This window comes from Setaria viridis, chromosome 8 (assembly GCF_005286985.2).
Source record: "Setaria viridis chromosome 8, Setaria_viridis_v4.0, whole genome shotgun sequence".
Lineage (NCBI taxonomy): Eukaryota > Viridiplantae > Streptophyta > Magnoliopsida > Poales > Poaceae > Setaria > Setaria viridis.
The window spans coordinates 30499753-30513830 of record NC_048270.2 but is presented as its reverse complement, the minus strand read 5'-3'; positions in this window follow the sequence as shown (position 1 = coordinate 30513830).

The following is a 14078-nucleotide window of genomic DNA, read 5'->3' as shown; positions in this document are numbered from 1 at the left end:
GATATAATATGCAGTGTTTGCATTTCTTAATCGCGTGTAATTGCTTAAATCTTGGTATTTCATAATTGCAGGGTATCCTGCTGTTTCCAGATTGGCAAATGCAACTCCTTCCTGAGCGCCTCGATCGGTGATCAATTAACCAATCATTTCCTTCCAGAGTCCCTCAATCACTGCTGATTTCGGATTGGCAAGCCCAGCTCCTGATCTAGTTTGTGTGTCAACTCCTGATCCAGGTTCTGTATTTTTAAGAGTTTTATGTATTCCATTGTTTTTTGTAAATTGTTTATCTACTAGAACACCGTTCTCAGGTTGTTTTTTCCGATGTGTTTTTTTCTTGCAAGCAAACTTCCTTAAATCTTGGAGTTTCATATTTGCAGGTTGTCCTGCCGTTTCCTTCTAGAGCCCCCCCCCCCCAATCACTGCTATTTCCGAATTAGCAAACCCAACCCCTAATACAGGTTGTGTAAATTCCACTCTTCTTTGTCAATTGTTTGTGTATCTGTAGTCGGAATGTCTATTAGAACACCGTGGGTCTGTTTTCTGTGCGAACACCTAGGTTCGCTTTGTTCTATTTATGTTAGGTATTCTGGTTGAAGGTAACGATGGTGGTGAGGACGATGAAGACGAGTGGCTCCATCGAAATGATACATATGCACACAAGAGAAGTGCAACCGTAGATCGTGGGTGCGATGAATCGACTTTCTTGGAAATATCATTGTCAGGGACAGGTAAACACGACAGTCATTATCGCTGCCTTGGTTTGTAGTGGGTTATAGTGAAATATTTCATGTTTATTATCAGGTGCTTTAGGCATCATGTCGCGTGAGGATGGTCAGAAGGAGATGGATAGGCAAAAAAAGAAGAGGAAATATGGATGGTTATCACCTGAAGAAAGAAATTTAATAATGGCAAATCAGAGGGAAAAGTGTCGCCTCAAGATGGATCTGTGTGCCAACATTGTCTTTCGTACTCCTGGTACATCTGAGTGCAATTATTTTGGTCAAGTTATTGTAGTGTCGCATGTTCGTTACTGCTATGGGCATCATACAGCTGCATGTATGAAACAAATAGGGAACCGAGCATCGACCTTGATCCCCGGCTCATGTCTTGATTCATCTTGTTTATACATAAACCTAATCGTCACTGCATCATTTTTATGGTCTTGTTTTAACTGCAGGTGACAATGTCCAGTCAACACCAGCAAGGATTGTGCACCCTGTTTTCAATGATCCTGATAATATGCATACACAAGATGATGAGGCGGATCCATCTGGGATATGGAAACCAGATGATCCCTTGCATGGTGTAGAAGGTACATTTTATACCTCTGTACGGCATCCATTCTCTACGTCTATATAATTATTTCCTAGGTGGAATTAATTCTCTGTAATTTGTTCTCCATTGTTCAAGAAAATAATTTAGATCAAATGGATCCTGGACAAGGTGATGAGATGTTAGAAGATGATGAAGCTAGAGTATTTTACCAGCAAGGTATGTATTATATAAGTACTGATACATTTTTTCTGAATGTTTCTGTCACCCGACACTAAGAAATGTAATTTACGATATATATCATCCTTCTCAGATGTCCATTATGAGTATTATAGCGATTCGGAAATGGCTTCCAACCTCGCTGACCCATTCGCTAACCCTAAAAAGCATCACGCTTTGAGGAAGGTCAAAAATTTTGAGTTCTGGCAAAGAAATTCCCAGGTGAAGGTCCTTTCTGTTGCAGGAAAGGGAAGGTCTACATATATATCCCGGAAGTGCCGCACGAGCTGCGCCGGTTGTTTGCTAGTCAAATCATCAAGGATGCAAAATATTTTAGGAAACACATACGGTACTTCAACTCACATTTCTCTTTCACTAGCTTTGGAGTTTCCATTGATCAATGTTTAGCAAATGCAAAGGGTTCTGGTGTGTATTGTTTTAAGGCGCATGGGCAGATTTACCATAAACTTGATCCACTCACACCAAGTGGTAAGGGTTCACGACATATGGAGCTCTACTTCTACGACACGGATGATAGTATTTATCACCGTTTAAAGAGGTCACCTAATCTTGATGAAAATTTGATTCGCTTGATAAGAGGAGTTCTTCTTCAGCTTAATCCGTACATGCACGTGTTCACAAGTCTAGGTACTGTTCAAAATGTTTAGAGTACACTATTGCATTGGTGTTGATCAGAGGAGGTATAATGCACCTGCAATGGACCAGGTTTGAAGCTATCTGGTTAGATGGAAATGACCCACAACAAAGGTTTGCTCGCAGTATCGTTATATACAGGAAGTCGAATGACCCACACTATATTAGGGCATACCACGGTTGTTATGATCCATTGGCATATCCGTTGTTTTTTCCTGATGGTGAGACCGGTTGGGAGGATAAGCAGATACAGTACATAGTTCCTTCACCCTCAAAACCGAAGCGGAAGTATGTAAAGCGCAAGTGGCAAGGTTTGGCTATTAAACCTTTGTTGAACTTCTTATACCACGTATTTCTTTGTTCTAGCACGTGGAAATTGATAGTTATTCTCGCGATGTAGATGGATCTGATGGTGAAAATGGTGAACCTGCGAACGATGATCAGATAGGCGTGGGTAGATGTAAGAAGCGGACCACTAATCGTGGTATTACTAATTATGATTGCATTCCTTTCATATGATGACTTATCACTGCCTTTGTTTTATTCATACTTATAAATTTGTAAATTATAATATTATAATTTCCAACGTTGTAGACTCTCACGTGCCTCAAGAAGAAGATGATGCGTGTGGAATTTTGGAAACAAATGAAGGTACAATAAATTAGTGCTGCTCTTCTGCTAAACTCTTTCTAATATTTTAACGATCAGATTCCATTTTGCAAACCCTCATGTTGCTTGCTATTTTAATATTTATTTAATGTGTAATGTGTTAGAGATTTAGACATTTTACGGCATATTTCAATTCCGAATATTATTGATATTATTAAGTAAATCATGGTTATTGTAAGTGATACAAAGCATGTGTAAGTATTTATGTTTAAAACACATTTGAACATAAACAGAACCGCAGAAAGAAGCAGAGAAGGTTCATCATGTACCAAGATTTAGGGACCATTACCGGAGGCAATGGGTCCATCGTACCGAAAACTAGATGTATCAGGCATTGTGCCTGAAATGTCGATTCGGGCTGTTCGATGTAGTCGATCAACGTTGATGTAGTGACGAGTTGGTGCAGAGCAGTCCCTCGAACGGCCTCCAGGAAGTAGGATACACTCAGAATAGTCCTACCTATAGATTCTTGGTAGTTCAAGATATGTAGCACATCCATAGCAGTCCAGACAGGGCCCAATTCGTAGCAGTCCGAACAGGGCCCAATTCGTAGCAGTCCGAAAAGGGCCCAATTCACAGCAGTCCGAAAAGGGCCCAAAGAGATTCCATACATACAGACAATTCATGTTACAATAACCCACTCCATTTCTTCTTCTTAACGACAGCCAAATCAAGGTGAGGAAGATTTCACCCATATGTATTCATCCTTCTTGAGCTTCCGCTTTATAGCCATGCGAAGCTCCTCCGCCTTTGCTCGAATCTGAAATTTTACAAGGGGATAAGTTAGCATGTGGATAAGGTAACATGCATTTATGCCAATTGCAGTGCGTAAAGGTGCTGGTAACCAAGAAGTAAGTTATTATCAGTCGGTACATTTAACTCAGCAAATTCAAAATAGAATTTTCAGGATTTTCCCACATGACACAACATACAAGTATATTTAGTGCCTACTGGATCAATCAAAAATAGCTCACAACATGGATCCAATCTGTCACATTTAATGCTTAAAAGGGAAGGAACACAGTTATCATTACAGTAAGGGTATGAACATCACCTTACTTGTAGACATAACTGATCCATCGGTTTCTTCATCACTCTCATCGTTGAGAGTCACCGTACATGTCATGTGTGGGAATAAGATTCTATAGTTTGTTCCTTCGTCCTTCAATACAAGCAAAACTGGGTCACAATATATAGAACATCATTATCAATGATTTACCACTCCACATCATGCTCTACAATCATGTAAACATCTGCCTAGGTTACTCCATTTCAACTAAACATTATGAATCTGAAATTATAATGAGTGGAAGTTAAATCATTTGGACAGCTGTCTGGTTTATGAAGTCGTTGTCGTGGCAGCCTGGTCTAACAATAGGATGAACTTGAAATCAATCGTATTGGTCTGTTTTGACAAATTTGTGGTGTGCACTAAAGGTACACCAACAGTTCGTGAGAGAAAACAAAGTTGGATTCATGATAAAAACATAAGGTTCCCGTAGACTAGATAAAACAGAGGTGCATTCTTTATAGTATAGATTATAATTGTTAGGCAAAGTTTCAGGACAACAAAGAACTATGATGTGTTGATATGCAATTCTTAATATAGATAAATTTAAACAAAAATGCAGCAGAACCAAAATGCTAGATTGGTTAAGGTAGTAGCAAGAAGCCCCAATTTTATGTACATTGTGAACCTGGCAGCAAAAAGCCACTAAATGCAACAGAACTATCTTGTGCACATAACATCATCATTAGTCGTTTCGCATTTGAACCTCGCAGAAGATAGCCCCAATTTTGTGTAGCAGAGGGAGGCACTCACCACATTGACGAACACATCTGGGAGCGCCACTCCCAGATGTGTGTCCCTGCTAGGGACGGCAACTCCTTCAAAGCCCAGCGGCACATCTGGAACCATGGGCTTCACGTCCTCGTCCATGGCGGGCGGCGTTCACCTGGTGTTGATGCGGCAGCTCAGGCCCGCATCATCTAGCACGAAGCGGGCTGATGATGTCCACGAGCTGGACGAGTGCTGGCGTGTTGATGACGGGCCTGAGGTGGACAAGGGGTGGCGAGTTGTTGAAGGCATCGGGGTGGATGAGTGGCGGCAGATCGACGACGGCCCCGAGGTCGCCGGAGTCAGCGTGATGCGCCCAAACTCGTTGCGCGCTTGCCTCCTGAAGTTGTGGTCGTGGTGCTTGCCCCCAGCCATCATCGACATTGGATCCAGCGAGTTGTGCGAGTGGAGGTGATGCTGGACGGGAAGGCGCTCGGTTTTGGTGGCCGACGGGACGTGATTGAAATGAACAGGCGCGCTTGCGTGCGAAGCTATGGAAGTTATTGCGGAGGCCGCAATTTTTGGGCCCCGGTATTATTTATACGAGGTAGGACCTGCATGTCAACCACACAGACGAAAACGAAAATGAAGAATTTGCTTGCTCGGTTTCTGTTCCCGTTCACGCTTACCGACGCTTGCCATACCCATGAAACAGCACCGCCTTATCTCCCCGGTGGTCGGTGTCCTCTTCAAGAGCGGTTTCAAGAACTCCTCGTCTCCTCCTTGTGCTCTTCGCAAGTTCCCAGGGCAGCTGTAGAGGGTATTTCAATAACTCTTCCTCTCATTAGCCCCCTTGCCCGCACGCTCTTTGCCATTTCGCAAAAAAGGGTTTTCAAGAACTCTAACTGTAGCCCCCTATCACCCCCTTCCACCACCCCCTCTTCAATTTCCGTACATCGTGCCCTCTGCCTCTTTAGCGCTCGGGCTTGCCGCGCCGTCCACGTGCCGCAGCTCCATCCACACCACACCGCGATCCTTCGGTGCACTCTGCGTCGCGCGACATCGACGCCCGCAATCATGGCGGCGAGAAGGCAACACCCGTCGCTGGCAGCGTTCCCTATCGAGGTGGTCACTGAGATCGCCTGCTACCTCAGACCAGCCCATGGATGATCTCCGCAGGCTATGGGCGACCTACAGGCTCATGCGCCGCGTGTGCGCCGATCGCGCCGTCAGCCGGCGCATGCCATTGCTCCGTTTCTAGGAGGATATGGAGTGGAATGAGCCTGCCAGGTTCGCCGCCCTGCTCGCTTTGCTGGTTGGGGTCGGGAACTTGGAGGACTGCTTCCTCATCGGGATAGCAGACTACTTCGGGGAACATGCCAGGCCCAGCCGTCCCTCCACGCGCTCTCCCGCGCCACCACGAGCGGGTACAAAGTGGCGGCGTACCTATACGCCCTGATGCTGTACAGGAAGAACGGCGGCGCCGTGGATGACGACATCGCCAAGATGTACGTCCGCCACATAGAGGGTGAACAAGGATCGATGGCAAGCGGCAACGTCGGGGCCCAATGAAGCTGGGCAACTTTGGCTGCCGGGAGTGCTGCGAGGAGGCCGCCTACCTCATTAACAGAGTCACGTGGCGCAAGCATGGCGAAGCGCTGCTGCCGGCATCGGTTCGCGGCGACTTCCTGTGCGCTGGAGGTGCCTGCGGTGTTTGTAAGGGTTGGGCAGAAGTTACGCTGTTTTGCAGCGAGGATTGCAGGCTACGCCACGAAATTGCGGTGTTCTAAAGGGTAATGGGAATAGATAACTAATTCACCCTTTGTATGCAGCGTACCTTTTGTGTTTCTTTTGCTTTTGCTTGATGATGTCCAGGACTGGTTGGCTGACCAGTGTTGGAACTATATATGTGATTAATGAAGATCGATCTCCTATACAGCGTGTTACTAGCCTCCGCATTGTTACCAGCATGTGCATTGTTACTAGCATGTGCATCATTGTAAATCAAGTGGGTATTAGACTGAGTGGTTGGAAATCCAACCAGCTTATTCGAAGGCGTATGTGCGCAAGCCTGCTTGCTTGATGAATTGTCTTTGGTGTCCATTTGTTGGGTGTGCAGGGATGCGGTTTGGTACCCATATATGGTGAATTAAGTTGAAGGCGTGAATCTGCTTTCTATGAAAGTTGTGGTCACTTGGTGATTGAGTTTTGTTAAATTTATGTAGAACACAGAAGTGGTGTGCTATGATTCAAACAGCTCCTCACATGAGAGGACCATCCACAACTCTGGGTTTGGGAATAATGTCACTGGTGAATTATTTGTTCTGACAATGTCAGGTTTGCAATATATATGTTATTGTGTTTTGCTGCAGTGTGAGACTGCTTTCATGAAACATGGGCTGTGAGGGGTACGTTATTGTTTTGTTAAATTATATCAACATGGGCTGTGAGGGAATGGGAGGAGATACGTTTCCATGTGAGTGTACTAACAATTTAGGTATGATTATAGTATGTATTTGGAAGGTATTATTTATGAAAGGTATATATTGGTTATTTAAGAAAGGTATTATACACCAGGTTATCCAGTATTCCTTGTCAGACCCTCTGATTCTAGCTTTCCTAATTCAATAATAATCCTCTAATATTGGATCCATTAACTTCTGGAAACAAATTGGCCGGCCAATAACCTTCCAATATGAGGTACTTGGAGGTAAGCGGCGTCAGATATATATACACCCGATTGCTACTCCATCTCCACGCGTAGGAGTAGACACTAACAATGGAGAAAATTTTTGCGAACAACACGGTGGTTTCATGCGCCAGTTTCTTGACTATGCAGGAAGCCCTTGCAACGGAGCATGGATCCGAGGTAAATTTGTTCGCGGTAGTTGCTTCTATTGGCGCGATGACACCAAGTTGCTCCCTTGAACCATACTGCACATCGGAAATCTGCTTGAAAGATACGAGGTCTGTTTATTCGGTTTTGCTTAATTAACAATTAAATTATGCATTTCTATGTCATTTCAAACCGCTGTGTGTGTTGCAGTCGCGTTGGATTTCTACGCATCATATCTGACTACGATCAGATTGAATGTGGAAAACTCATCAGAGCCGAACTAAGCAATGAATTTTTGGTTGCGACAAGAGTTCGTGTAAAACAAAATAGAGGTGCGTATTGTAGTATATACATGAACTACTCATCAAGACCTGCTCAGGTTGATCTGTAATCCATTTTGAAATCTGAGATTTTGCATGTTGCTTTGAAGAGTGCCAGAACACATCAATCACCCTGATTGATAGTTACGCATACCCATGCATTCGCAGCCTGCAAGGTGCTGCATAATTGCTTTATGGTATACATATATATATTTTTGGGCATCGTAGGCTTGCTAATCTTGCGACTTCTTGCACAGCTATTAGAACTGGACTGCGTACTGACATCATGGATCGCGATGGCATCAAAACTGCTGTTGCTGTTCGCGCCGTGGAGATGAGGGCACTAGATGCAGGATTACGGAGAGTGTGCGTTCTATGTTGATGTGTACGAGTACATGATAAATTGCAATCGTATGGAACAGGTCATTGATGAGTATGAAAATCTCTGTAGTTGCCGAGTAGACCATGTTTAGGTCTGTAGTGCTAAGTTGAGGAGTATGAAATAAGGAAGGAAATTTTTAATTTTTCTAAGGGCTGCTTTGCATTTTTTTATAATGGTTTATATCCCCACATTAAATAATCATACAAGCACGCTAAGATAATTTACATAAGGTGAGTTCATCGATTCATGATAATTCACATACTCCAAGAAAAATATGGAAAGTCAGTAACATACACCAAGGAAGATAATTAACATAAGGCCAGTATCTGATAGCATTGCATGCTACGAATTTAAAAGAACATGATGCGCACACTATGCATCTTACTTTTCATCATCGGATCCGCCGAGGATGATTGGAAACTCGGCGGTGTCTCCAGGCTTGTTGCGCGGTTCCTCCCCACGATCGTACCTGGAGAAGGCAGGAGGAGTGTCGAGTACGCCGTCGTACATGGTTGATGGGCCGGCGGTGTCCCGAGCAGATGGACTCGAGAAAGTCTTGGTTCTCCTGCTCGGTCGGTGCTCGGAGTCCTTGATGTCAGCTTCATATCCCGGGCCTTCCCCTTCATCTTCATGCTTCTCCCCTTCTTCATTTGGCGTGATGGAGGGGTCCGCCTCCATGAGGGCAAGATCCTCGCTGATGTCAGTTTCCATCTCCAATGGTGGCTTTTCCTCCCATTCATCGTTGGTCCATAGAGGTGACGATGGTGGAATGGAGTCGCTTGGGTTGTCATCGGTGCTGACCTTCTCCGGTGGAAGCAAGTCCTCTTCCGAGGAGGAAGATGGTTCCGATGCCCAGCGGAAGCTGTTCGGCATGGCGGCTGTGGTGTCGTGTGTTGATTCTGTGGGCAAACAAACAAATGTGGGCAAACAAACAAAGATCCTATCTAATGTAGAGCACAACAGAGGGATGAAGTTGATGAAGTTACCTCGATCGAAGTCATACGGACGATGGTTGTGCGTATCCTCGATAGATCCACGCTGAGATGTGGAAAGGAGAATCGACGGATTCTAAGAGGTGAACGGTTTCCACTTCTATAGTCGGGTTATCTAGATTGTTGGACAATCTAGGAGAAATAATGGGCCAGGCCATCGACATGGGCCATAATGGTTATAATGGGCTGTCGTTTATGTGTCCAAGGCCGTGGGTTAAAATCTAGCCCACGGTTCATCGTAACGCTGGCCCATGGTGCGCGTGGGGAAATGAATCCTAGACCCCGATCACACTGATAGCAGGCCTAATTTGTGGAGATGCGTTTGGAAACATAGAATAAATATAGTAGGGAGGCTAAAAGGTTGTTTGATTGTTTAGATAGGGTCACACAGCCAGCATTGCAGTGGCAGTTTTATTTATTCTATCGATTATGCTATAATTGATTATGGATGTAAGTTGTGTTATAAATTAACGCGTAGAACAGTATTATTATATAAATAGTGGATGAATTGAGAATTCAAAATAACTTTAAGTTAAATTATCCTTAAAATCAATCCTCAAGCATTACAATGTAGTGAAGAACGAGCAAAGTAACAAGAAAAGCTATACTGTAAATATAAACAAGTTTCCTTTCGCATGAGCGGAAGGACGGAACCAAATTGGGGTGCGAAATGTACATCCTTTTCACAAACGTGCCTTCTCATCAACTAGAAAGTCCTGATTAGTAACGGAGACTTGCCCTTCTTTATTACCGAAGCTGCATATGCCAACATCATAGTACCCCACATCAGCCACATAGACTCTAATACCCTTCAAGTCAGTTGAAGTGACAAAAAGGGGTAGTTTAGCCCAAGGAATAATGACCGGTCCTTCCCAATGGATGAAGTCCTTCTCCATGTCACTCCTCCATCATCAAATTCAAATATGGAAATGCTATCCAGTTGCTTAAACATGTCATGTTGATTCCACAAAATTCTTTCACCATTTTAATGAGTCCAACACCATGACCATACAGGCATGCTAGGATTAGCTGATCAGAAGGGGAGATGGCAAGGTACAACGAACATTCAAGTTCCTTGTTGATTGGAGTAGTGTTGGGCGTTGGCAGCTGCACTGGTGTCAAGTCCGAATCACTCATGTCCCATGCATATATGTCACCATGGTCTTCAATAGCAATCACCCATCCATGGTGAACTATGACATCCATTAAAATCCTTGGATGATAATTGTGGCCGCTGTCATCACGGTCGGTTGGATTCTTCAACACCCTCCAAACATTCTCACCTTGTGCTGTCTATGTCAGTAATCCATCAGAGAAAAGTGCGATGGCCTCATACCATCCGCATTGGAGGGCGTCCAGGAAAGGACAATGCGCCGGACATCACGTGCAAACGGAGGAAATATAACACTAAGTTCCCTGTACGATGGCAGTTCTATACCGGATAGATTATTAGCAAAGAACGGTAGTGGAACCTTACTTCTGGTCATTGGGTTTAGGATCTCCAAGTCGAGGCTTGTATTTGTAGTAACTAGCCAATCACCCATGCCACCTAACTAGATCCTACGTTGCAACCCCTGAAGCACACAACAAAAGGACAATGCTTTGGTGACATCGTGTAATCCAAACTTGCCTGTTCTCAAGTTGTCCATCCGCCAGCCATCTTGATCTGGTTGAGATGTGACCAGTAGTGCACTCCCTGACTTCAGAACGGTAGCTCCGAGGGTCTTGCAAACCGACTCAAGTAACTTGCAGGTCGAAGATAAGCTCATGACGTCCAACATGTCAATGCGGCTGATGATCATGCCCCAAAGCTCGGTATGCAGGTCGCACCATTGCACGATGGAGGACGGCATGATAGGGTTCTCGAAGGTGCTGGCAAGGCAGAGATGGCGGAGAAGCTTTTGTGTTAGTTTCTTTGGGCTAGGTGAACTATGAGAATGTACAAGCAGATTGTAATATCCCTCAAAATTGTGTGATATTAATTGTGCTAGTTTTTGCAAAAATTTAAAACTTTTTGTTTGATTGTGCGAATCATATAAATGCTTGGTCAAACTTAAGGTCAACCCTAAATTCTTTTCTTCAAAAGCTAGTAATTAAATTGTGCATTTAAATTTAAAACATACTTGCACGAGTGATTGGATTTTATTTGGTTTAAATTGGATCTCAAAGGTGAGTTTGTATTTTTGGATTAGATCCAGAAATACAAACTAAAGCTAGTATGTAAATAGTGTAATAAAATCTAACTTGCACCCGAGCTATTCACAACTCAACCAGCTCGGTCTGATCTGCTAACTCTCTACTCTCTCTTCCTTTCACGTGAAGCCAGCGGATTGCTCGGGATGCCTGATCCCTTTTCACCCTTGCTTCTCACAATGCCCAGCCATTTAACATGGATGTAATCCATCCCCAACCTCCTCTCCCTTGTTTCGAACCTAATCCTTGCTTAGCACTTTGATCAACCCTGTGAAGCTTGTCTACGCTCGCACGCACACGTGAGCTCTCCGTTTGCCACCCTACGCAAACTAAGGGTGTGTTTGGTTGGGCTGTGGCTTTTAGAAAAGCTACTATGAGCTATGTGCTGTAGAAAAGCTGCTGTGAGAAAGCAACTATGCGAAAAGCAGAAGGTCATTTGGTTAGACCAGTTGTGAAACCGTAGGCTGTGTAAGAAATACCTGTAATGCCTCTAAAGGTCTGAGGGTCTGTTTATATGGAAATTGCTCATAACAAAATAATGTGTTCACTAATTCGCATGTAAATGACTATTTTAGAAAGGAAAAAAAATAAATTTTCTATGTTTTTGATCCATTAAAGTGATCAATATCCATCAAAAGGCTTATACAATGATGACATCCCTCAAATATGCAGAGTTTTCTTATTTACTGACTTGCCTTCTGTTGTTGTATATCTTACCTTTGCCGAGTGTACGTTAGTGGCACTCGGCAAAGAAATATATTTGCCCAGTGTAATTGTTTGGCACTCGGCAAAGATATATGGTTGCCGAGTGTAATTATTTAGCACTCGGCAAATAATTTTATTTTTGTTCTCTTCCGACCTTGAAACTTTTTCTACTCCCCACATACAACATGTGTTATTCCATGTTAAAATTTGATAAATTTCTGGATCTGTTTGCTATATTTAATTAATTTATAGCATTTCTAGCAACTTTTTGGTATAACTCAAATTTGAATTGCAAATGATTCAAATAATAGAATAAAAATGAATAGAAAAATAATATTCATGTTATTGAGTCTAGGGCCTTACCTGGGAAATGAAAAGAAATTTCGAACATCTTGTTCAGAAAACACGACCACTAACGTGTGGCCGAATGGTTTTTAAATTCTAAAAAAAGCAAACAAAGTTTGAAAATCATAAGATTTGTCATGATGTGATGATATCATACATGGAGGCTGTGGTAAAAAATTGAGAAGGTTTCGCATAATTTGTCACATATGATGTTTACAAACCGAAGCATCTCAGAAGAAGTATCATAGCGTTGAGAATAATTCGGTAAGATTTGGAGTCAAAGTGATGGTCGAATTGGGGTTTGACTTCAAAACTTTTTGTATAGGCAATAGAGAATATAGATTGTTTCATGTGAAATTTTTGTAATTTTTTGGATCCATTTGATAATTTTAATTTATTAAATTCAATTATAGAATTGTAATTGATATAAATTAAATTTGAGTTGTAACTGCATAAAATAATGGAATAATATTTGTAGAAAAATCAAATATATATTGTTGAGTGAATTTGATCAGATATTTTCAAAGTACATCGGAACAAATTTAGAAAAACACGTTATGGAAAACAAGGAAAAGAAGAAAAATGAAAAAATAGCGGAGTTTGCCGAGTGCCCCCGATCTATCTTGCCGAGTGCTCCGATTCGAGACTCGGCAAACCCGTCTTTGCCGAGTGTCAGATCTCGGACACTCGGCAAAGTGTCCTAATATGGAGTCAACCGCCACCACTCACACGCACCCTCACACACACACTCACCCACACTCGGCAAAGCGTCCTAATATGGAGTCAACCACCACCACTCACATGCACCCTCACACACACACTCACCTGCACTGGCCCGACGCTCCCTCACCCGCACCCGCCGCCGGCACCTCCCACGCCCGCGCCGCGCCACCGCCGGTGCTGCCGCCAGCCCCTGCGCCGCCCCTCTCCCCGGCCAGGCCACCCCATGCGCCGGCCCCTAGCCCCCAGTTCTGTAGTCTTCCGTAAGAGCTCTTTTACAGAACTAACCCATCTTTTAAGCTAATCCCACTACTTTGACTAATTAGATACCAATATAAGTAATTTAAATGGATGAATTTCGCTAGCAATTTGTATCCCTCAAGATAGACAAGGCACAGCACATCCATGGAAATAATTAAATTAAGCATCAGAAAAAAGCTCTTTGTCTTCTCATTTGTATCGTTCGATTTTAATTTGGAGTAGCTCTTAAACTTGTTATTCTACACATGCGAATAGATCCAAAAGATAGAGCCAATTTGGACTGATTCTTCGGATATGTTTTTTCAAAGAGTTGAACCAAATCTACCCTCTGAAATGTCAATATATGAAAAAGATAAGAAACAATGACAAGTGTAAAACCGCTCCATCTAAATGATATGTACAGTGTTTTGCCGGTGAGCACACATCATAAGAATTTACATTCTTTTATTTTGCACAAATAGTCATACACAAAAATGAGATTCAGATGCTTGTAACTATGATGTTTTTTCCCCTTTAGCTTAGTATCTACCACCACCGTCCAGCAATCAACTTAGTATCTTCAGATTGATATGTGGGTGTTGGGTTAAGCTTGAGCATAGGCCAAGTATTGTATTTGGGATTGTCTTCAAGAATAATCACAACTAAATGCAAATTGTAACCTATAATCATTTAAATGCTCGTTGGGAAATTACAAGTTCTTCTCTTGCTACACGCACATTTAATTTCAGCATAC